Genomic DNA, 25,049 nt, shown 5'->3' with positions numbered 1-25,049 from the left:
CAGCGTATATATACGCTGCCAAGCTTGGTAGTGTTCATTCAGACGCTGTCTTTCCGACAGACCTGTTCTTCACCTGAGGATGGCTGCTTGCATTGTGGCCAAAACGTCGTGAGAATTGTATTTTATTATGTTTTATTTTATTTATTTTATTATTTCCCTTCTACGTGACTTTACCGAAACAACCAAGAAGATGAATCCCTGCAGTCACGAAAGCTTCAAATCGAAAATCAAAATTGGTTGTTTTGCCGCAGCAGCACTCTTCCCAGACCACCGAACGCGGCCCAGAAGCCCGTGTGATTGACGTCACAAAGTTAATCTGACGTCACCCGCAGAAGCCACTCTTCAGGCGCGGCGTTAAACTGCTCGGCCGTATATTTGTCTCATCACCAAGACGCAGTTGTTGGAATTTAATTGGAAAAACAAAGCCAAGTCAAAAATATTCGTTTTATTAAATCGGCCGAGCACGCCCCCGGGATAACTGCGATGCGCGGGAGGGTGCACGACACCGCTCCCACTGTGCCGCGTCCGCTCTGCACGCCGACTCGAGTTCGCGCTCGCTGGGGCGAGGACAACCGCCGAGGCAGGCGACGTCGAGCCGCAAGGTCACCCGCGCGTCGTCAGAGACGCGCCCACACACCGGGGCAAGTGTGCCGGGCAGCTCGCTCGCTCGCCGGTCCAACCTGGTTACGTGGCCGTGAAACTCGGTTGCACACAACTCGGTTGCATGACAGTGCAACTTGATTACACGCAACTCGGTTGCACGCAACTCGGTTGCACACAACTTGGTTACATGATAGTACAACTTGGTTACGTGGCCATGCGACTCGGTTGAGTACGCGTGGATTGTTGAATCGCGTGGAATTTGCGGGTGAGGGATACATTCGGGGCGGGAGAGGAGGCCGAGGCGAGGGGAGAGCCGCACTAATTGCAGCGATGACTGGGGACGCGGTTGAGCGAGTGTTGAAACGCGGTCACACATTCGATACTTTACTTGCTGAATTGCCACACGTTAGTGGTTTTTTTTGTCAATGCTTCTTTAAGTGACTACGGAGAGACTCGGCCCAGTCATGGGAATACAGATTTCCCCTCCCCATCCACGAGCTCTACCAGTGTTACAAGAAGGCGAGCGCTATGCCACAGCTGATGTCCCTTCCCCCGCACCTCCGATTAGCACGGTTGGCTACGTATGGTACAAAAGAAGTTCAACATACATACATAGACTCACACAGAGACCCATAGACTCACACACAGAGACCCGTAGACTCACACAGAGACCCGTAGACTCACACAGAGATCCGTAGACTCACACAGAGACCCATAGACTCACACAGAGACCAACAGACTCACACAGAGACCAACAGACTCACACAGAGACCCGTAGACTCACACACAGACCCAGACTCACACAGAGACCCATAGACTCACACAGAGACCCGTAGACTCACACACAGACCCAGACTCACACAGAGACCCATAGACTCACACAGAGACCCATAGACTCACACAGAGACCCATAGACTCACAGAGACCCGTAGACTCACACAGAGACCCGTAGACTCACACAGAGACCCGTAGACTCACACAGAGACCCGTAGACTCACACAGAGACCCGTAGACTCACACAGAGACCCATAGACTCACACAGAGACCCATAGACTCACACAGAGACCCATAGACTCACACAGAGACCCATAAACTCACACAGAGACCCATAGACTCACACTTGAATGGGGAGCGCAGTCCACTTCCACAAACTGTAAACAAAAGAACTCCTCCTCCTGTCCAGGTGCTTAAATCAAAATCCGAGCAAGTGACGACTTCAATTATAAAAGAGCCACTTTAATCAGTCAAATGAGGGAAGGGGGGGGGGGCACGCGCGCGGCGGGGGGGGGGGCTTACTGAGCAAGCGGTGGAGGAAGGGCACGTGCCAGGAGGTCTAACGCCAATCGCGTAAGAAACGAGGGAGGGGAGAGAAAAAGAAAACTAAACCACGCGGGGGAGGAAAAACAGCTCGCTATCGCATGCTCAGCTGCTCGTGATGGCAACGGCATCTGCCGGGCAGCTGTTGCCACCCACGAGATCTCCACCAACGCCCGACTCGTGCCACGCCGACAGTTCCCCCGCACCCCCCCCCCCTCCTCTCCCGGGTGGCTGGCAGCGTTGCGAGGGTCAGAAGATCGACCTCGCCCTCGACAATTCACGGGCCGCGGATGCCGACGCGTTGAGGTTTTTATTTTAACCGGAGTTCGACCCAAAATAAATTAACCCGTAAAAACAAAGTTTTTCACTATAAATCCTTTATATGCGTGGCATCGGTTTGATTTTATTATTCATTTCTGTTTTTCTTGAGTAAGAGTTTCATTTTTATAACATTGGTATTTTAAATAAAATATGACATTATTTTTTTTCCTAAAAAGTGGAACATTTTTGAAAAAAAATTTCACGAAAATAAATTGTCACGCACAACGAGACTGTGTAGCAAAATGTCAGCTCGATTGGATCACGGGAAGTGGGTTAAAACACGACCGAAAGATTTGCACAGTTGTAAGCGCGCAAGCAAGCAAGTGAACTTAATATAAAGGATTTGATAAAAAAAACGACCGAAAGATGTGCACGGTCGTAAGCCCGCAAGCAAGCAAGCAAGTGAACTTAATTTAAAGGATTTTTAAAAAAATCGCGTCGTCCCGAGCGCCGGATGGTAACGTTTAACGAAGGCGTACCTTCAAAATAAGAAAACGCCGCATCGGCTTGAGGTCGCGCTGGAACCGAAGATTGCCGGTGCTTTGCATCGTCGCGACGAGTACGCACGTCGCCTGCCGCTGTTCTCACATCATGCCAAAGCTTCTGACACAAATCCGTTTCCCCAACGTCGGTTGCGTTTGGTGGTCACACATCCGTTCGCTCCGTTCCCCGCTCTCCTGGCCACGTTACGCATGCTAAAAATCCCTATTTCCTTTAACGGACAAACTAAGCTCTTTTTTATTTACCAGGTTAAGCTATACACAGCTCTTTTTCAGAAGCAACCCGGCTATCGCAAATGATAGCTCAACGAAGTGGCTTATCGCGTGGACATTTATAGCAGCGGCCAAATACTTTGAACGGGTGTTGTTGATTCTAAATGTGGAGGGGAAAAAACGGGAGGACCCGGAGAAAAATCCACACGACCGCGGGAAGAGAGAGACACCGCAAACTCCGAATATACAACCAGCGTCAGGGTCGGGATCGGACCCACGACCTCCTGTGTACTTGGCGAGGAAGTTAAAATCTCGCTACTGTGGAACTCCAAAATGAAGGTCGGGTTTTGAGCGTACGGCCCAGGCGACCACGGGGAGAGAGTATGCTCACACTCCAAAGACTGCGAGATCTCAGAGTACGCGGCGGGGGTTAGGTTCCGCGTACCGCCCCCCCCCCCCCCACCCGTAAGCGTGAATTCGCGTATTTCGGGGTTCAGTTTCATTTATTTGGAATAACCCTGCGAGCCATTCGGCTCTTGATTCGGGTGCAACCGCAACAAACAATACAATTACAAGATACATTTAACATTTACTGTACGCAAATTGAAACATCACCTAGAAAAACAATAAAATCTTCCAGAAAAAGCACCATTTGTTTATGCTATACAATCTATATATATATAAAATCGCAAATCTGTCTGTCTGTGTGTGTCTGTCTGTGTGTGTGTCTGTCTGTCTGTGTGTCGCCGGACCATACGCAGTTTCATTGGACGAAATGTGAGGGATTTGCGAGACACGATTGGTCCGTTTGGTTTTCCACGGCGGTTGCCCCTGGGAACGGGTAGCGACGCATTCGCTGCGGGGTGGACGCCATTTTTAATTCCCGTTAAAAATATGCGCACGCATTAACACGCGACTCTGAGGTAAATTCATCAAAGTTTCACGTCCTCTTCACTCCCCCCCCCCACCCCAATGTGTGCAATTACTATTATAGGGTCGGTAGATAATAAAATTACAGCGATTAGACAGTATTATTGATGCGCGGGGGGGGGGGGGGTAACGGCCCGAGTACCCAGCCTCAGCCGGGTGGGCAATTTAGGCGAGGCCGGAGGCTCTGCATGGTACTAGGCCTCGACACCCCACCACACTATAGGCCGTACATATTACTGCACAGCGGCCGAGGAGATCGTGGCTGGGGGGGGGCGCAGGGGTAGCAGCCCATCTGTGTATATATGTAAGGTTATTAAGAAATATATTTTTCACCCGGGCAACGCCGGGTACTTCTGCTAGTGCTACTATATATTACTAGAAACTATATAGTACTAGAAACTACTATATTAGTATATACTATACGTGTGTAGATATAAAATGTACATAAATGTTTGGTGAAGTACTGTACAGGAAATTATTCACTAACCATCGGTAGCATCCAGGTCACTATATTAATATTAACACTATATTATTACACTATATTGTTATACTATACTAACAGAAGTACCCGGCGTTGCCCGGGTTACTGTCTAATCGCTATAATTTTATTATCTACCGACCCTATAATAGTAATTGCACACATTGGGGTGGGGGGGGAGTGAAGAGGACGTGAAACTTTGATGAATTTACCTCAGAGTCGCGTGTTAATGCGTGCGCATATTTTTAACGGGAATTAAAAATGGCGTCCACCCCGCAGCGAATGCGTCGCTACCCGTTGCCAGGGGCAACCGCCGTGGAAAACCAAACGGACCAATCGTGTCTCGCAAATCCCTCACATTTCGTCCAATGAAACTGCGTATGGTCCGGCGACACACAGACAGACAGACACACACACAGACAGACAGACAGATTTGCGATTTTATATATATAGATTGTTACACTATATTATTAACACTATCTTACAGGTAGGAACCTCTGGTTACACCAGCCCACAGGGGATTATTGTGTCCGTCCATTGTGCAGGAAGGGGCTGGGTGGGGAGGGGAGGGTGGGGAGGGGCTGGGTGGGGAGGGTGGGGCTGGGTGGGGAGGGGAGGGTGGAGAGGGCCTGGGTGGGGAGGGTGGGGAGGGGCTGGGTGGGGGGTGGGAGGGGTGGGGATGAGTGGGGAGGGGCTGGTCACCCCATGGTGCCCTTATAAAACTCAACGTTTAACCTACTCACGCCGGCTTGTGCCCGTCCTCACAATCGGGCATATTTGCGGAATACACCACGCCGCCGTTGACCCTGGCCATTGACCGAGCAACCAACGTTCCTACCAGCTCCCTCGGCAGGAATGTGTTATTAACACTATATTATTAACACTATACTATATTAACGATATATTAGAACGCTATAGTTTTGGACTCCTTTCTTGTGCGGGCGATACGGTTCCACGCTCTCAAATCCACGTTCGCGTGATGGCGGAGGGTGATTTGACTCCTCGCTTCCCGCCCCGTGGGTGTAGCGAAAGTACCGAGTCACACAAAGTTTTAGTATGAATCGTGGTCGGTCGCATACGTGCGGGTCCAGCGTAGTCTGACACGTTACTGTATACAGCAGGCGTCGGGGATCGAGATCGAACGCACGACATCCTGCATGCCAGGCGAGGTGGTCAACATCCTCCTAGCCACCGCGGGGAGCCCCGATTGTCGGGGTACATTTCTCATCCTCGTTCTCGTGTTCGTCCTCGACTTCTCCGAGGAATGGTGTGACCACATGTCTTTCAGAAAACGTCCCCGGGCCATCGGCAAGTGTCACCGGGGCCCTCCCGTCCGTCGATGGCCATGCTCGCTATGTCGTGGTGTATGCTCTGTATCGGCCTCTTGTTCAATTACAATTTACATACAAATATGTAAAAGAACAATCATTTTTGTCCCATTCGGGCCGCTCTAAGAGTAACTCGGAGGAATGTTACGGAACATGCTTTGAGACCCTGGGACCAGAACAGAATGACATTCAAACAGATCTGGAATGGAACAAAACATTATTATTCTGTTTGGAATAAGGTGAAGTATACTTTAGACCCTCGATCAGAACAGAATGACTTTCAAAAATACCCGGAACGGAACTAAATAATTGTTATTTTCTTTGAACTTATCTACGTGACTTTACCGAAAGACCCAAAGAATATGAATTCCTGCAGCCACGAAAGCTTTAAATACTTTTGTTTAGAACAATAATACGTGAAGTATGCTGTAGACCCTCGACTGGACATTCTAAAAGACCCGGGATGGAACAGAACATAATTATTCTGTTTGGAACAAGAAAAGGTGAAGTATGCTTTAGACGAGGTGCCATGGTGGTGAGATGTTAACTACCTCGCCAGGTATGCAGGAGGTTTTGGGTTCGATCTCGGCACTTGACGCCTGTATATTTGGAGTTTGCATGTTCTAATCGTGGTCGCGTGGATTTTTCTCCACGTCCTCTTGTTTTTCCCCTCCACATTTAGAATCATGCGTTTAGAGTGTTTGGCTACAACGAATTTCTACACGTTAAGCCACTTGGTTGAGCTATCATTTGTGATCGCTTCTGAACAAGAGCTCCACAGCTCAGTGGGTCTTATCTGGTAAAATACAAAAGCAAACGCTGGACCTGGAGCAGAGTGAAATTAAAAAAGACCTGGAACGGAACCGAAATTATTCTGTTTGCAACACGAACAGGATAAACACATTTGTTAATCATTCCGCGATCCATGGTTGGACTGGAATGCATGACCCACAGACACTGAGAACTATATGGCGTAGCTGTTAACACTTTAAGAAGATATTAAAAATGTGACTTTTGCACCGAAGGGACTTTTTAATGTTGGCAATTGCTGATGTCAACTCGTTAGCCGATCTGCATTCACACTGCACAACACTTGCTGGTGGCAGTGCTCACGTGAGTAAAGTCCTTACACGTACTGCCCAGTGCTCGCCAAGCTGCGTTGGCTTCCAGTTACCGAACAAATACGTTGCAAGGTCTCGCTCATTTACACACCAAGTGCTTGCCACAAATGAATCAGCGATACCTTGCCGACCTCAGTCAAGGAGCATAAACCACCATCACGCAAACTCCGGTCATCCTCGTAGCAGAGGCTTTCGGCTCACTGTCGAACAAAGGTGGTCACCGCATCGCACGGCGCTTTCAGATACGCTTCTGCGGCCGTCTGGAACGCTCTTCCTTCCGATATTAGGGAAGTCACCGGAGCTATGCACTTTTAAATCATTTATATTGACAAACTAATTTCTTTAGAACTGCTTTTTGTATTTAGTCTGTCAGCCCTTCCCCCGCACCTCCAATTAAGCACGGTTGGCTACGTACAGTGCAAAAGAAGTTCAACATACGTACAAGCCGGGGAGGTGGCGACCTCAAGGCCTACGGGTAGGGAGAGAGATTTCACGACTGTGTCTTGTGTGTGTGTTCCACCAACCCACCAGTGGAGGAGGAGGCTCGTGAAGGACGCTGCTACTGGGCAGTTGGAGGCAGTCGCCCTCCAACAACAACGGAGCGCGGAGGAGCGACGCTCACAACAACGAGCGGAGTACTGGGTGTCTAAAGCACAGCAAGTTGGCACAGTAGGGGGCACAGGTGGTGCATCAGCCAGTCATCTCGGTCATCTCAGTCGGTCGACCGGTGGCACCTGGGTCTGCCCCGTGACCTCCTGCCGGCGGGCGTTCGATACTTCACGTGGCCTCAAGGTGCACATGGCCTGGCACAAGCGTCGTGGTGACGTCACCGCCTACTTAGTGGCGAATGGCGGTTGTTGTTGTTGTGATCCATCAACCCTCGCTTACAAAGTGACAGGGTTGCAGGAACGCAGCGTAAGCCAACTAGCGCCAAACGCTCCGATCACAGAAGCAGCAACCTCAAAACCGTTATTTTATATCCAACGCACAGAGCACGTGGCTGAATGAACCGAGCGGGTGTTAATTGCAACACCAGCTTGGGGAAGAGGCGATTACATGGAAACAACAAGAAAAACAGGAACGAAGTTACATTTAGGAGAAATGAACAAGACGCGAAACTTACAACCGAGTAACCCGTGACTGACGTCACCGGAGAGTTCGAATGGCGCGCGAGTTTCCTCGTGGTCGTTATTGAAATGAAAAACTCAACAAACTTTTATTTTACTAAGTGAAGCCCCACTGAGCTACGTAGCTCTTTTTCAGAAGCGACCTGGCCACAGATGATAGCTCATGGAAGCAGCTTGTCGTGTGGAAATATATAGCAGCCAAATACTCTGAATGTGTGATATTGCTTCAAATACACTATGATATACCCTATAGTGCAATTTGATCAATTAGATCCGAAGCATCTCACTGTGTATTACCACTACTCCTATGAGCTATGCAATTTTGTTTTACTATTTTTATTTGACCAGATAAGGCCCACTGAGCTATAACAATTTTTTCAGAAGCGACCTGGCCACAAACGATAGCTCAACAAAGTGGCTTATCATCGTGTGGAAATTTATAGCAGCCAAATACTCGCGTGATGTGATTCTAAATGCGGAGGGAAAAACCGGAGGACCCGGAGAAAAATACACGCGACCATGGGGAGAACACGCAAACTCCAAATATACAGATATTGTCAGGGTTGGGATCGAACCCACGACCTCCTGTATATCAGGCGAGGTAGTTAACATCTCATAGCCGCCATAGCCCCCAAAAATGTAGGTCGATTTGGGAGCGTACGTGTTTTTTTGCGTGTGCGTGTGTCTAGTCCCCAGCTATGGAGGGGGGGGGAGGCTGTGCAGCTTCTGAAGCACTTAGCCGATTGATGTGCGCTTTTGGGACAGGAGCTGAAATCTTAGCACGAAGAAAGAAAGCCGACGGTTACAAATATAAACTCGACGCATTCGCCGACGACGCCGTGCGGCATTAGCAGAAGAAAAACAACAACGTGATGTAAGAGGCGACGTGTTGGGCAATGCCCTGCCTTCATAGCACATGGTGAGCTGTGGGTTATCGACGGCCGTGTTGTTAATTGTTGTTGTTGTTGCTAATTACGCTGGTGCACCACTGCCGATGTAGTAGCAGCAGCAGCGTCGACAAATGAGACGGACGGAAATAGAAATGTGAAGGGATTTGTGTCCATGGGACAACGACTGCATGAAAGACACAATAGCCGGGATCACAAAGGCAAAAGGGAGTAACGGCAGGATTCAATAACATCTGGAGAAGCAAGCAAAATCAGCGACGAGACCAAACCGAACGTCTTAAGAACACACGCGTGTTCAGGACAGCTTGTATGCTTGCGAGACTTGGACATTGAAAAAAACACTGACAGAGCTAATATATTGGCACTAGAAATGTATTGCTATAGAAGGATTACTGCCGCATCGAATTTGGATCCAAAGAGTGACCAACGTGAATGTAAGAAAAATGGTTGCACATCGAGGAAGACGACCTCATGATGCAGGCAGTGATGAGAATAAAACTGGTACTATTTGGACACATGTATGATGGACAACAACAGTGAAATTAAAAGCGTGTTGTTCGGAAAAATGGAAGGAACCACAAAGAGAGGAAGACCTAACAGAGAATGGCTTGACAAAGACATCATAAGAGATTGGTGCCAGAAAGATGTGGCCACTACTACAAGACAGTGGAAACAAAAGACGAAATCTTCTTGGTTCTTTCGGTAAAGTCACGTAGAAGGGAGATAATAAAATAATAAAAATAAAACAATAAAATAAAATACAATTCTCACGACGTTTCGGCCACAACGCAAGCAGCCGTCCTCAGGTGAAGAACAGGTCTGTCGGAAAGACAGTGTCTGAATATTTATTTTATTATGTTTTATTTTTATTATTTTATTATCTCCCTTCTACGTGACTTTACCGAAAGAACCAAGAAGATGAATCCCTGCAGTCACGAAAGCTTTAAATCGAAAAGACGAAATGTTGCAGTGGACACCTACGTGGCTATCTGCCCACGGGTCGTGATGATGATGACGACGACGACGACGAGAAAGTGGCATTTTGAATGAGCGCAGGCGGGTGTGTGGTTGTTGTCAGGGTGGACGTCGAGGTTTTTTTTGGTCAAGCCTATAAACGACTTACGAACACTCGACTTACGAACTTTCAGAGATACGAACAAACCTGTCCGTATGTGCAGTTGCCTGTTCGAACAGAGAGCCGTAAGTTCAACGGCTGTGCAATAGATGGTGGTGGTGGCATCTACATCTGCAGAATGTAAAAAACCAGTGGCATCTACATCTACAGCAGATTATACAACTTTTAAAGCCATTCCCCATGTTTAGTGGACATACCGTCCACCATGTTTGGAATCTACAGGAGTAAAGTTGGACTTACGATTAAATCGACTTACGAACAGACCTCTGGAACCAAACTCGTTCATAAGAAAAATAAATCCCAGCAGGAGCTCAGAACTGAAAGTTCGATCGCCGCGTTCACAATGCCCCAGTTGACGCCAACGCAATTTCATCGACCACACCTCCGCAAGAGATCGCGATGCGGTAATCACGGCAGAAATAAATACCGTGGCAAAATAACTGCAAGGCGCCTGCCGACTTTGCGCTGCGAATGGCAGCGATAAAACAAGGCCCCACCCACATCCGCAGGCTGAAGGGTTAATCTTCACCAAAAACAAATTCTATTGTTGTTCAACAAAAGCCAATCACGCACACCGTTAAACTCGATCAGAAAATCAATGCAGGCGGCAACGATTTCAATTAACGCACAACGTTAATCTTTGAAAGGCGGCGGTGGGATTTATAGGCAACAGTTACGGGAAGGGGGGGGGGGGAGAAGAAAAACCCTTTTCTAGCAGTGGCCACAGCTGTCCATGTTGAACTCTTGTGGCTTCATGGCGCAAGCACGACCTCTTACGCGGATCCGTTTAAGGGCGATTTTGCCCTCAAACGCCGCCGAGGTCGTGGCGGGTTCCCCTTCTCATCCCTGTCGTTCCGTGCCCCCCCCCACCACCCCCGTAGCGCTCCCCATTCTGCTGTAATGTGCACCGATGAACTACTTTACTGAGGGCGATATCGGCACGGAAAAGAAAGGCCCGATTGATTGATTGACCCGACTTCCCGTATTCTTGCGTCGAGTATATTATTACACGGGTCGCATCATCACAGTGTCAGTGGCAGATCAGTAATATCCGCTACAGCCAGGAGGAACCGCCCACATCCGTCTCGTGGTACATAGTGGCGAGCATGGTTGTCACGGTTAGAGCGCTACGCTACAAACCTGGCGACCCGAGTTCGATTCCTGCTTCCGGCCAACACCGGTGACGATTATCTGAACCGGTCCTGGGCCTCCCCTAGGTCGACTCAGCCTCAAATGAGTGCCTGGCACGGTGTGTAAACATCACTACTGGGGAGACAAAGGCGGCCGGGTGTGGTGCCGGTCACCCACCCCCTCGTGTGCCGTGCCGGCCGTCATAGGTGCTACTCGCTAACAACACTTGCCCCAACAGTCTGTCACAGGCTATACGGGAGAACTTTGTCCATGGGCCCAAACCAAATATTTCACTTGTTGGTGACATCTACAACGGCAAAACTTGAGTTTTACCAACACCTTAAACAAAATGTGTGATGTTATAGAATAAGTAAGTTACCACGTAATCAACGTTTTTTTTTTCATGAGCCACATACAGCAACAAAGCACACGACATATTTGGTACCGAAATTCTGGTCTGGCTCGTCGACGAACACCTCCACGCCCGCGAGCGGAACCGCTGACGCCGATGAAAGCGGGCTCCGTATTCTTCTTACGCACACGGGCGCGGTGCGGTAACCAAGGGACGTAGAGCGGCGTTTCTCAACTCGTAGCCTCGCGAGCACCACACCCAACCCCACGTGGCAACACCGCACGCTGCCTTGCCGCGATTATGAATCTTTCCTATTGCCGCGACAATCAAGCCGTCGCACGCTGCACTCACCACCCGATGTTTGATAATCGCGGAAAGATACACAGGAGGGCCGGTGGGGTGGGGGGAACTGCTTTTGAGAAACACCGGCCTAGGACTGCAGTTGCTGGGTAAATGTTCCGACACTTTAGGATGTATAAGATTATCCCGTATGACGTCATTCTAAATCCCACAATGCCGCAGGCCGACTACTTCTTTTGCCCGGAGTGGGAGTAATCCTCTACCCTGGCAATTTCGGATGGGTTCTCGTGCATTTTCGAAACTAGGTCAGTGTTGTCCTCTTTCTTTGCAGGGGCAATAATTATAATTTGTGGCCATGTCGCTTCTGAAAAGTAAGTTAATACCTCAGTGGGCTTTGCCTGGTAGGATGGGGGTGGTTTAGTGTTGTATTTGTGTATGTGTTTGGGTGATTTATTTACCTTTCCTGTACTTTGCACTCCTATCGTGTATTTGCACTGTTTTTCATTGTCACGTTCTTAACCCCGTGCCCCCACTGGACATCTGTAAAAAAATAGCTTCATTGCTCATCGGATTCCTCCAGCATACGTAAATATTCTGATGCTAATATTCTTTTGCTTCTGTGTAATAACGTTGTAAAACGAACGGCTTCAAGACGGTTATTTGAGCCTTCAAAGCATCACGGGAACTTCGAGGTGCACCTCGCCGCACCTAACCGCTTGTGGTGGCGCAAGCGGTCAGCGCGCCGCACTATGAACCCGGCGACCTGCGTTGGATAACCCAGCCGTCGGCCGACCATCAGTGGCGAGTGACACAAGAACCGGTCGCTATTTCACCGCTACTGTTACGCTTACCGTGTCATTCACGTCGAGTGATTTCGGGGGGGGGGGCGTAAAAAACGTTCTGCCAATCGATTCAACTAAAATAGCACTTTGCTTAAGGAGCGGAGATCAAATGAGCGTCACGATTCACACGAGATCATTACGTCTCACAAACAACCCCTGGGGAGTTTACAAAATAAGCGGGCGGCGCTTCGTGGGTAGCCCAACAGTAGCCGTCTCAAGCAGCGGCTCGACTCACCCCCCACACCAACCCCTCCTCCCCACCAAAGGAATGTGGAATTTCCACTATTGGCTCAGGGCTGCATAAAGGAGTTGAGTGACGGCGTCTTGTTTGAGCAAGATGCAATTGAACCAGGTGTAGTGGCAGCACCCGGCTGCGACCCAGCGCTCTGCAGCCACCGGGGTTAGTAACTCACGCAACATTTGGACGTATTGGCGGCACACCAGTGCAGCATAACAACACACCTGGTCCTCATAAAAAAACAAGTCTGACGATGTCGATGTTGCCCTTGAGAGAGCTGCAGACTTCTCCATCAGAAGTCGCCCTTCGATTCCGCAGCAGCTTTCCCAATCGACCGCCGCGGCGGTGACACCACCACGATTGGTCACCTTTTGATGCCAAAGTCTGCCAAGAAATTATTCCGGAAACGAGTCGAGGAACTGTCCGACCACATCCAGGGCACGAGGAGTCAAAAATGAGTTTGGAACACGGAGACAGCCAATCGTCATCAGGGCTGGGTGCTGCTGTACGGCAACAAACTGTGTGAAGCTTCGTGTTCAGCCGGTCGTATTAACGTTCGTCATCAGACTGCGTCGACATCACAAGAACTGATTTTTAACGCACCATCAACAATCCCGCAAGATTTTCTGACCGGGGTTGCGAATCGTGGGAAAAAAATAATTATTAAGGAGAAAAATTTGCTTTGTGTTGTTGTTATACCGCGCACCTACCGATGTACCACCAGTATATGTTAGTTTGTAAAACTCTCTAAACCCCAAATGGATGCACAGCTGGCAGTACAGCAAGCGGATTCATGAACCCACCTACGTGCCATCCTCTCAATATACGTTGCTTTCCTCTGGGCACTCAAATGGAATAACACTTTTCCAAAAAAAAATTGGCCAAAACATTCGACTGCAAGGCCCTTTTGAATAAGTCTTGGCACTCGATGTGGATTTCCCCATTAAATTAATAAATATATTTCAAACTTTTTGGTTATCCTGTCATTACCGCGTTTGAACTTTGGCTACGCTGTAACACAACGCCATGCTCTTGCTATTGATGACAGCGTCTTCAATATCCACAATGCAGCAGATGGAACATACTGATACAATGCCCCAAACATATCACGACATTCTTAATTCGAAGCTTTCGTGACCGCAGGAATCATACTCTTTGGTTCTTTCGGTAAAGTCACATAGGTAGAAAATAAAATAAATCACGACGTTTCGGGCGCAACACAAGCATCCGTCATCACCTGATCACCTGATGATGGACGCTTGTGTTGCGCCCGAAACTTCATGATTTATTTTATTTTATACCTACGTGACTTTACCGAAAGAACCAAAGAGCATATCACGACATGGCTTGTAAGCATCAAAGCATCGACTCCCATGCCAGTTGCCCTGCGGTGAATGTGCAGCCTGCCAAACCAAGCCACCTCAATGTATTGACCGAATCTCCCACAGCCTCCCGGTCAGGCAGCATGGCTAATTGACCGCTTCTATTAATAATATTGACGAGCGTGTCGAGTTTTTTTGCTCTTAACACGGGTAACCCGACCCGGTGTCGCTGCGGTGAGGGCGCGAGACAAGCAATCCCACAGGTGGCAAGTTCAAATCCCGGTGAGGGGGTCTCCCCGGGTTAAGGGTCACCCTGGGTCATTGACCGTCAGGGGTTACAGGAAGCGGTCGACACTTTGCGGGCAGTCAACAGTGGTTGGTAGCCCCATCGAGGGTCAGTTCCCTGCCATGGAACTGTGGAACCTCCACCAAGGCTACCGATGAAGGCGAGCGCAGCCCCATTGTGAGTTTGTGTCGTGCGACGCTATGACTTGTGCGATTAATCGCGGCAATCTTCCAGGCCCAAATGCGACAGTTAGCCTCAACTCTGAGAACTCAACAGGTCTGGCCTCTCCTCATTACATTCCTAAAGTAGTGCATTCTCTTTAGTTATCACGAGAAATGATCAATCCACTACTCGTCGACGGTTACCCCAAGCTGTCGCCTGATCTCACGGTACTGCAATGTTAACAATATAACGAGCACTTGCATATGCCTGTGGTGGACTTCCTCTTGGACACGTTCCTTTTCTTGCCGTATTGAAAACGTAATAGTCTTCCCATCACTTAATAAAATGAGAGAAAAGCCGTGATATGCAAAGGGAAATTTTTTTTTAATTCTTTAAAACTATAAACAATTTTATTTGACAAGGTAAGGCCCACTGAGCTATATAGCTCTTTGTCAGATGTGACCTGGCCACAAATGATAGCTCAACGAAGTGGCTTATCGTGTGGATATTTATAGGAGCCAAATACTCGAAGCACGTTTCTAAAGTGGAGGAAAAAACCGGAGCACGTGGAGAAAATTCCACGCGGCCACGGAGAGAACACGCAAACTCCAAATATAAAGCAGGCATTAGGGTCGGGATCGAACCCGCGAGCTCCTGTACACCAGCCGAGGTAGTGAACATCGCATAGCGTGTCCTGCATAACGGAACTGAAACTCGCACATCTTGATTCTCCCCAACTTGTTCGCGTAAATTCACGGCCGAATGCCAGCTCGTGCAAAATACACCAGTAAGGTTCTCGTGATGATGATCCAGCAGTGTTTACTTTAACTGCTGCTGGGGCGCTCAGGTTACAAGAGCACACGACTCCCCACATCAGAAATATGAGAGTTCAAATCCCAGTCAAAAAGTCGTCTCGGCCCATCATCTTTGCAAGGTCGATTCATTAGGTTACATTTTGTGGAAAGTAAATGATTTGTGTTGCGGGGCAAATCTTTGCACATTTGACATTTCGGATTGACCTTTTGGATGTTTAAGCAAGGTGTAGTAACAAGAGTGGATATCATGAAAAACACTAAATATGTGCATCTTATTATACCTCTAGGTAACAATAAATGTTGAGTGAGAAGCCAAAGTTTATCGGTACCCAACCAAGTAATGAGGTAGCTCCTTGGGCTTTATGGCCTTGGGGGGCCAACAGTCCAAATTCCACACTCGGCATGGTGGAGGGGCCAATCCTTATCAGACGACACTTGAATTCATTGACCCGAGGAGGGATTTCATGTCGAGTGAATCGATGAGTGGGATCGGAATTAACCACAGGTACAACATCCGGATGAGATGTCGTCCGACATCATCATCCATGATCAATCCACTGCTGGGTTGCAGGCATCGACTGACTTGCTTTCAACGGATGTGATGTAAACAGTGACGAGATAAAATTTAATGCACGTCAGAGGTCGCAATCGGGTACCCGATACCCGTACCCTACCCGATACCCGGCTACCCGTACCCAGTCGGGTATGGGTACCCGTTTGCGACCCTGGTGCGGCCGGGTACGGGTAGCCGCACGCGACTCACCCCAACCAATGAGTGAGAAGGCCGTGAGTCACTGGTGAGTAACCGTTTGTCACTCATTTCCCAACGTCTTGTCTCTTCTCACAATTCACGTTACTAGAATCAACCCACCTGCGCCTGCAACATGGCTTCATCCCAGAGGTCGCAATCGGGTACCCGATACCCGTACCCTACCCGATACCCGGCTACCCATATCCGGCCAGGTACGGGTACGGGTACCCGTTTGCGACCCTGGTGCGGCCGGGTACGGGTAAGGAATCCAAACCCGTTTGCGACCTCTGATGCACGTTACTCTCTCAATAAATTTCCAATGAGAAGTAGGGGAAATAACTCGGCAATGTTCTCGTCAATTTGCATTCGTACAAGTTGGGTCACCTGCCATTTGTTTATCTTTGTGCTGTGTATTATACCGCTGCGTATCAAACTTCAGAACTGCTTTGTGTGTTTAGTTTGTCATCCTTGCGCCTCCCTACGTACGGCTCGAAAGAAGATCAACATACATACGTACATACGAACCATTTCTTACAGAAAGAGTCCTTTGCTACAAATGTCAGGCAGTTCACAGAGCATTACCTTCAAGCAAACCTGACGAAGACACTGAATGTCGAAGATAGGTCCAGAGTTTGCTTGTATTGAAGCAATGCTGCTGATAGATGCCCTCTCCTAGAAGGCCGTGCGGCCAATAGGCTGCACAAAAAAAAATATAACCCAATTATTTTTGATGTGGCGCAAACAAAGATGGGATGTAGACGTTATTTATTGTTACCAACATCCTCCACGATGCCACTTCATTATTATCTTTTGTTTCACTTCCCCAAATCGTTCCTCGTGCACAGACAACCGCGAGCGGTTGCGTGCGCTGCGGTTTACGGAATGGTGCAACAGTTTGTTCCTGATTATAGCGACTGGACAAAAACCGCCACGTGCGGCTAAGTTGAAATCAAAAACTAATTCACTGCGACGCAAACGCATTCATTCAAATGCAACGTTAAAAATGCGTCACATTATTTTTATCGTGCTCATGAGCGAGGTCGTACGCACTTTTTATTGGGCCCCGTCAGTTTCCCAAACAATTTTTATTCTCATTAACGACGCTTATTTGAATTAAAACGTGAAACTGCAAATCCCAAATTAATGATTGTTATCAGACCGAGGGCCAGACGGGAAGACATACAACTACACAGGACGACGCAGGGCCAGAAGGCAAGCCATAGGACATGGTGGGAAGACACAGGATCAGATGTGAAGACATAGAACCAGATGGGAAGAGAGTCAACAGAGACTTGGCACAATGGGATCTAACAATAGCAACAGCAGAGAATGCGGCTAAAGATTATAAGTGGATGGAACTGTATCAATGGCACGTGCGGAACCACGCGATGACGATGGCGACTGCGAATGAGTGTATTGGAGCATTACCAAACAGGGCATCATCACCGCTGTTATATTATTACTGTTATAAAGCAAACCTGTCAACCCCTTATGAGTGCCTACTTGATTGCAGACCAATTCCGACCTTATTGGTCACCCCGTGCCCTTATCAATCTCAACGTTCATCCTATACAAAGTCCCACTGTATGCCGTATGGACCTGAAAACTACATTTCCCAGTACAAGAATACGGGTAAGCAGTATGGGTTGACACGTATCATAAAGTAAGAAACCGTACTGCATTGTCAGCATCAATAAAAAAAAAAATTTGGGGTTAGATCGCATAAATATAAATGTGTCGTTAAACCCGCCACCACCCGACACAGCCAATTAGTCAGGTTTGTCACGTAAACAGAACGTGCCGATTCGTTACTAGTTCAGCACACCGCTTACAATTTGAATACCGTGACGTTTCGCCCGTGATTACAACAACAACAACCAGCATCATCAGGCGACAGCCAGGGTTGTCAAAGCCTACGCGTTAGGGGTCGCCCACAAATGATGTCACGCGATTTTGGATGATTTTTGACCCCCCCACCCCTCGTCACACGGAGTCACAAAAAGTGAGACCCCCCCCCCTGAAATATGACGTCACAAAGCTCTGCCCCCTCCCAAAAAATAAAACATGCTTCAAATCGCTTTAAACTTTTGTCATTGTAGTGCGTATTTAATGTGGCACAGCACTCTGATGTTGAAGGAGAAAACATTTATTAAAACGTCTATTTAATTAAGTAGAACGTGTTGTCCATATTTATTTAAAGCTGCGCATTTTGATGTGACGTCACATTTATCAAACCTCCCCCCCTCGTCACACATCGTCACAAATGTCTGACCCCCCCCCCCTTAGGTGCGTGACGTCATTTATGGACGGCCGCTTAAACCAAATTGTCGCCGTTGTAGGGATTGTGATGATGTACTCCATTGTTACTTATTACAAACTAGCCCCCTATAACCACGACCACCAACCCATCATCATCGGACATGACTCCCAAAGCCATCCCCAGCTCTCTCGCGACTCTACGATGATCACAACTTGTTATTTAAATGTAAGGCACTGCACCACTATCAGCTGTTGTTAGTAATGTTGTATTATGTGTAACAAAAATATATACAATCGATGCTGCTGCTGCTGCTGCGTTAAATGAGATGCCGGTATTGCTTACATTGTTCTTGTAAATAACCCAACGTTTATCACGGGGTTATAATTATAACGAAGAGCATTGCACTGTGATCATTATCATGATGCAGCAATGTCACATTCAAACAATGTGATGACTGATTACATTGCCAGGTCACGATGCGGTGTTTCTACATGGCTGTGAATATTATCGTTACACCGATTGGCACGGTTGGCTCGGTACGGTGTAAAAGAAGTTCAACATACGTATCAAGAATATAATGATGATTAAGTGTACTGTGTTGAATTGGCATCATCGTCGGCATGTGGTGTACACTACACGGTTGCTAGTATGATTACTACACCGTGTATTAACAATATCATGATTAAGTGTGCTGTAATGAATTTCCACCACCATGACGATCACCATCAACATGTGGTGGCCTCAACTCCCCCGAGTCGTGTACCGTTACCGCTGTGAGAGCCGCACGTTACCGTAAATCACTCGAGCCTGCGATCACCACCACGATCACCACCGCAACCGGCAAAAAAATCTCCTGCAGTCGCTCCGCGTCCGCGAGCGATCACAGAAATCTCCGTGACCGCCGCGTTGGCCCCCGAGAAGATTTCACTCCGTGAGCAGCTCAAGCGCACAGCGCGTCGTGCTCGCGACGATTCCACAAGCACGTGGCCACGAGTGGGTGACACGACACGACCACGGCGAGATACGGCAGAGACGGGAGGAGGAGGATGATTGAGATCGCGACCACAAAAATCACCGGCGAGGCAGCGATTGCCCAAAAACCAACTTCCCTTCTTCACTAAGCCACGCGACTCTCGCCTCTCTCCCGAAAGACAACGATCCCCCGTATAGCCTGTGACAGACTGTAGGGGCAAGTGCTGTTAGCGAGTAGCACCTGTGAAAGCCAGCACGGCACACGATGGGGTTGGTGGCCAACACCACGCCCGGCCGCCTTTGTCTCCCCAGTGGCGATGTTTACTGCACACGGCACCAGGTACTCAATTGAGGCCGAGTCGACCTAGGGCAGGCCCAGGACCGGGTCAGATAATCGTCACCGGTGTTGGCCGTGAGCGGGAATCGAACCCGGGTTTGCCAAGTTCGACCCACCAGCTCCACCGCCGAGGCCGCGAGAGAGAAAAAAATTAAACCGTAAAAACAAAGTTTTTCACTATAAATCCTTTATATGCGTGGCATCCAGGCGGCTAGAGTCCTCTCGTCCTCTGGCTTGAGATGGTTGCCACCTATGGGTCAGATGATTGTCTGGCAGCATTAAACAATTGGTAATAAATATTTAATTTTTTCCCCCTAAACAGTGTAAAATTTGGGAATTTTTTTTCACGAAAATGAATTGTCACGCACAAGGAGTATGTGTGCAAAATGTCAGCTCGATTGGATCACAGGAAGTGGGTTAAAAAACGACAGAAAGATTTGCACGGTCCTAAGCAAGCAAGCGAACTTAATATAAAGTATTTAAAAACACAAACCTGTGCGATGTCAGAATGTGTATGTTTATTGCCTGGAGGAATCCGATGAGCTGAAAAGCTCTTTTCCCACACCGTGACCAGATTAAAGGAATAGTGTAAGATTCGTTTCGCCCACCTCCTTCCAAATATACCCCCCCCACCATCCACAAGTGTCCCTCCTCCACCCACAAAGTGTCCCTCCTCCACCCACAAAGTGTCCCTCCTCCACCCACAAAGTGTCCCCTCCCCACCCACAAAGTGTCCCCCCTCCACCCACAAAGTGTCCCCTCCCCACCCACAAAGTGTCACCCCTCCACCCACAAAGTGGTCCCTCCTCCACCCACAAAGTGTCCTCCCCCACCCACAAAGGTGGCCCCCCTCCACCCACAAAGTGTCCCTCCTCCACCCACACAAAGTGTCCCCTCCTCCACCCACAATGTGTCCCCCTCCTCCACCCACAATGTTCCCTCCCCCACCCACAAAGGTGTCCCTCCCCCACCCACAAAGTGTCCCTCCCCCACCCACATGTGTCCCTCCCCCACCCACAATGTGTCCCCCCTCCACCCACAAAGTGTCCCCCACCTCCACCCACAAAGTGTCCCCTCCCCCACCCACAATGTGTCCCTCCCCCACCCCAAAGTGTCCCTCCCCCACCCACAATGTGTCCCCCCGCCACCCACAATGTTCCCCTCCCCCACCCACAATGTGTCCCCCTCCCCCACCCACAAAGTGTCCCTCCCCCCCCCCCCACAAAGTGTCCCCCCCCCACCCACAAAGTGGTTCCGTCCTCCACCCACAATGTGTCCCCCCCTCCACCCACAAAGTGTCCCCCCCCCACCCCACAATGTGTCCCTCCCCCACCCACAATGTGTCCCCCCTCCACCCACAATGTGTCCCCCCGCCACCCACAATGTGTCCCTCCCCCACCCACAAAGTGTCCCTCCCCCACCCACAAAGTGTCCCTCCTCCACCCACAAAGTGTCCCTCCCCCACCCACAATGTGTCCCCCCTCCACCCACAATGTGTCCCTCCCCCACCCACAAAGTGTCCCTCCCCCACCCACAAAGTGTCCCTCCTCCACCCACAATGTGTCCCCCCTCCACCCACAATGTGTCCCCCCTCCACCCACAATGTGTCCCCCCCCCACCCACAATGTGTCCCTCCCCCACCCACAAAGTGTCCCTCCCCCACTCACAATGTGTCCCTCCTCCACCCACAATGTGTCCCTCCTCCACCCACAATGTGTCCCTCCCCCACCCACAATGTGCCCCCCCTCCACCCACAAAGTGTCCCTCCCCCACCCACAATGTGTCCCCCCCTACCCACAATGTGTCCCCCCCCCACCCACAATGTGTCCCTCCCCCACCCACAAAGTGTCCCCCCTCCACCCACAATGTGTCCCTCCCCCACCCACAATGTGTCCCTCCCCCACCCACAATGTGTCCCTCCTCCACCCACAATGTGTCCCTCCTCCACCCACAATGTGTCCCTCCTCCACCCACAATGTGTCCCTCCTCCACCCACAATGTGTCCCTCCCCCACCCACAATGTGTCCCTCCTCCACCCACAATGTGTCCCTCCTCCACCCACAATGTGTCCCTCCCCCACCCACAATGTGTCCCTCCCCCACCCACAATGTGTCCCTCCTCCACCCACAATGTGTCCCTCCCCCACCCACAAAGTGTCCCCCCCCCACCCACAATGTGTTCCTCCCCCACCCACAATGTGTCCCTCCTCCACCCACAAAGTGTCCCTCCCCCACCCACAAAGTGTCCCACCCCCCACCCACAATGTGTCCCTCCTCCACCCACAATGTGTCCCTCCCCCACCCACAATGTGTCCCTCCTCCACCCACAATGTGTCCCTCCCCCACCCACAAAGTGTCCCTCCCCCACCCACAAAGTGTCCCCCCTCCACCCACAATGTGTCCCTCCCCCACCCACAAAGTGTCCCCCCCCCCCACCCACAAAGTGTCCCTCCTCCACCCACAATGTGTCCCCCCTCCACCCACAATGTGTCCCTCCCCCACCCACAATGTGTCCCTCCTCCACCCACAATGTGTCCCTCCCCCACCCACAATGTGTCCCTCCCCCACCCACAAAGTGTCCCTCCCCCACCCACAATGTGTCCCTCCCCCACCCACAATGTGTCCCTCCTCCACCCACAATGTGTCCCTCCTCCACCCACAATGTGTCCCTCCTCCACCCACAATGTGTCCCCCCTCCACCCACAAAGTGTCCCTCCCCCACCCACAATGTGTCCCTCCCCCACCCACAATGTGTCCCTCCTCCACCCACAATGTGTCCCTCCCCCACCCACAATGTGTCCCTCCTCCACCCACAATGTGTCCCTCCCCCACCCACAAAGTGTCCCTCCCCCACCCACAAAGTGTCCCTCCCCCACCCACAAAGTGTCCCCCCTCCACCCACAATGTGTCCCTCCCCCACCCACAGTGTCCCTCCTCCACCCACAATGTGTCCCTCCCCCACCCACAATGTGTCCCTCCCCCACCCACAATGTGTCCCTCCCCCACCAACAAAGTGTCCCTCCCCCACCCACAAAGTGTCCCCCCCTCCACCCACAATGTGTCCCTCCCCCACCCACAAAGTGTCCCCCCCCCCCACCCACAAAGTGTCCCTCCTCCACCCACAATGTGTCCCCCCTCCACCCACAATGTGTCCCTCCCCCACCCACAATGTGTCCCTCCTCCACCCACAATGTGTCCCTCCCCCACCCACAATGTGTCCCTCCTCCACCCACAAAGTGTCCCTCCCCCACCCACAATGTGTCCCTCCCCCACCCACAATGTGTCCCCCCTCCACCCACAATGTGTCCCCCCTCCACCCACAATGTGTCCCTCCTCCACCCACAATGTGTCCCCCCCTCCACCCACAATGTGTCCCTCCCCCACCCACAATGTGTCCCTCCCCCACCCACAATGTGTCCCTCCCCCACCCACAAAGTGTCCCCCCTCCACCCACAATGTGTCCCCCCCCCATCCACAATGTGTTCCTCCTCCACCCATAATGTGTTCCTCCTCCACCCACAATGTGCCCCCCATCCACAATGTGTTCCTCCTCCACACATAATACAATGTTTGTACACAACCCATTGGGGACGGTCACAGAGCCTTCTGTGATAAAGACAAAGATCCCCCCTATAGCCTTAACAGACTGTTGGGGCAAGTGCTGTTAGTGAGCACCTAAGAAGGCCGGGCACTGCACACGAGGGGGTGGGTGACCAGCAACCACGCCCAGCCGCCTTTGTATCCCCCAGTGCTGATCATGTTTACACACCGCACCAGGTACTCATACGAGGCTGAGTCGACCTAGGCAAGGCCCATCACTGGTCGTCGGGGGCCGTCCATAAATGACGTCACGCGATTTTGGACGATTTTTTCACCCCCCCCCCCCCTCGGCACACGGCGTCACAAAAAGTCACACCCTCCCCCTCAAATATGACGTCACAAACCTCTGCCCCCGCCCCCTTCAAAAAATAAAACATGCTTCAAATCGCTTTAAACTATTGTCATTGTAGTGCGTATTTAATGTGCCGCTGCACTCTGATGTTGTTGGAGAAAACATTTATTAAAAAGTCTATTTAATTAATTAGAACGTGTTGCCTATATTTATTTAAAGTTGCGCATTTTGATGTGACGTCACATTTCTCAAACCCCCACCCCACAGGTGCGTGACGTCATTTATGGACGGCCCCTCACCTATGTTAGCCGTGAGCTGGATTCGAACTCTGACCCGCCGGGTTCGTAGCGCGCCGCGCTCACCACTGCTACGAGTTCGGAGCCTTCTGGAGGCGCCGCATTCTAAATCAGCAGCATTGCTTCGATGCAAGCCAACCAAACCTGCGGCCCCGATGGTCTCGCTGCTGATGAGACCACCGAACGTCTAAGCGTGAGCACGCACGTGTCGCGCCCGTGGGGTGCGAGGCGTCCCTTCATTTTGATATTAATTGTATCCACTACGCCGCTCAAATCGTTCGTGCAATCGATCCTGTCTCGTCCGTACCCCCCAATCGATGTTTAGCTCTGTCTGGCCCGTGATGTCTGCACCGTCCGTGTATCGTGGCTAGCGACTGCGGTGTGTGATCCCTCTTTAACACGTTGTAGGTCGTGGCGCCATTCACACCGAGGCCTCGCAGCGCCTTTACAAGACAATCCCAGCAGCAACAACAACAAAAAACCCCTTGAACATTAAAACCGAAAGGAAAACAACCCTGAACGCAGACGGATATGTAGGAGAAAATAAATGTGTTGGGGAGTGCCAAAAAACCTAGGCTGACGGAGTCGTATCTAACAGAAAACTACATCACCCATTCTCTTACTTTCTCCTTGGTAACCTACTCAGGTAGGCACTGTTGTTATCTTTGTCCTTGGTAACCAACTCAGGTAGACACTGTTGTTATATTTGTCCTAGGTACAGGTAACAACTCAGGTAGGCACTGTTATCTTTGTAGTAGGTAACAACTCAGGTAGACACTGTTGTTATCTTTGTCGTAGGTAACAACTCAGGTAGACACTGTTGTTATCTTTGTAGTAGGTAACCAACCCAGGTAGGCACTGTTGTTATCTCTGTCCTAGGTAACCAACTCAGGTAGACGCTGTTGTTATCTCTGTTCTAGGTAACCAACTCAGGTAGGCACTGTTGTTATCTTTGTCCTTGGTAACCAGCTCAGGTAGGCACTGTTGTTATCTTTGTAGTAGGTAACAACTCAGGTAGACACTGTTGTTATCTTTGTCCTAGGTAACAACTCAGGTAGACACTGTTGTTATCTTTGTAGTAGGTAACCAACTCAGGTAGGCACTGTTGTTATC

The 25,049-nt window shown here is 50.1% G+C and overlaps 1 protein-coding gene across 5 annotated transcripts in view; it reads right to left on the bottom strand.

Annotated features, from left to right (window-relative positions):
• RSPRY1 (ring finger and SPRY domain containing 1) overlaps positions 1-25,049 on the bottom strand; it is a 56,679-nt gene that overhangs the window by 29,822 nt on the left and 1,808 nt on the right. The window contains exon 1 of one of the 5 annotated variants that reach the window (XM_061573181.1): positions 19,232-19,247. The exons of 2 other annotated variants lie outside the window; for them this stretch is intronic. The gene's annotated coding sequence lies outside the window, so the exon portion shown is untranslated. Of the gene's footprint in view, positions 1-1,721; positions 1,817-11,557; positions 11,650-19,231; positions 19,248-25,049 lie in introns of those variants that run through there. 2 more of the 5 variants (XM_061573182.1, XM_061573179.1) reach the window with 2 other exon arrangements.

The sequence above is a fragment of the Lethenteron reissneri genome, chromosome 52, assembly GCF_015708825.2.
Source record: "Lethenteron reissneri isolate LAM-NWPU_2019-01 chromosome 52, ASM1570882v1, whole genome shotgun sequence".
NCBI classification, from domain to species: Eukaryota; Metazoa; Chordata; class Hyperoartia; order Petromyzontiformes; family Petromyzontidae; genus Lethenteron; species Lethenteron reissneri.
The sequence above is the reverse complement of the archived record's forward strand: the minus strand, read 5'-3'. Positions and strand labels throughout refer to the sequence as shown.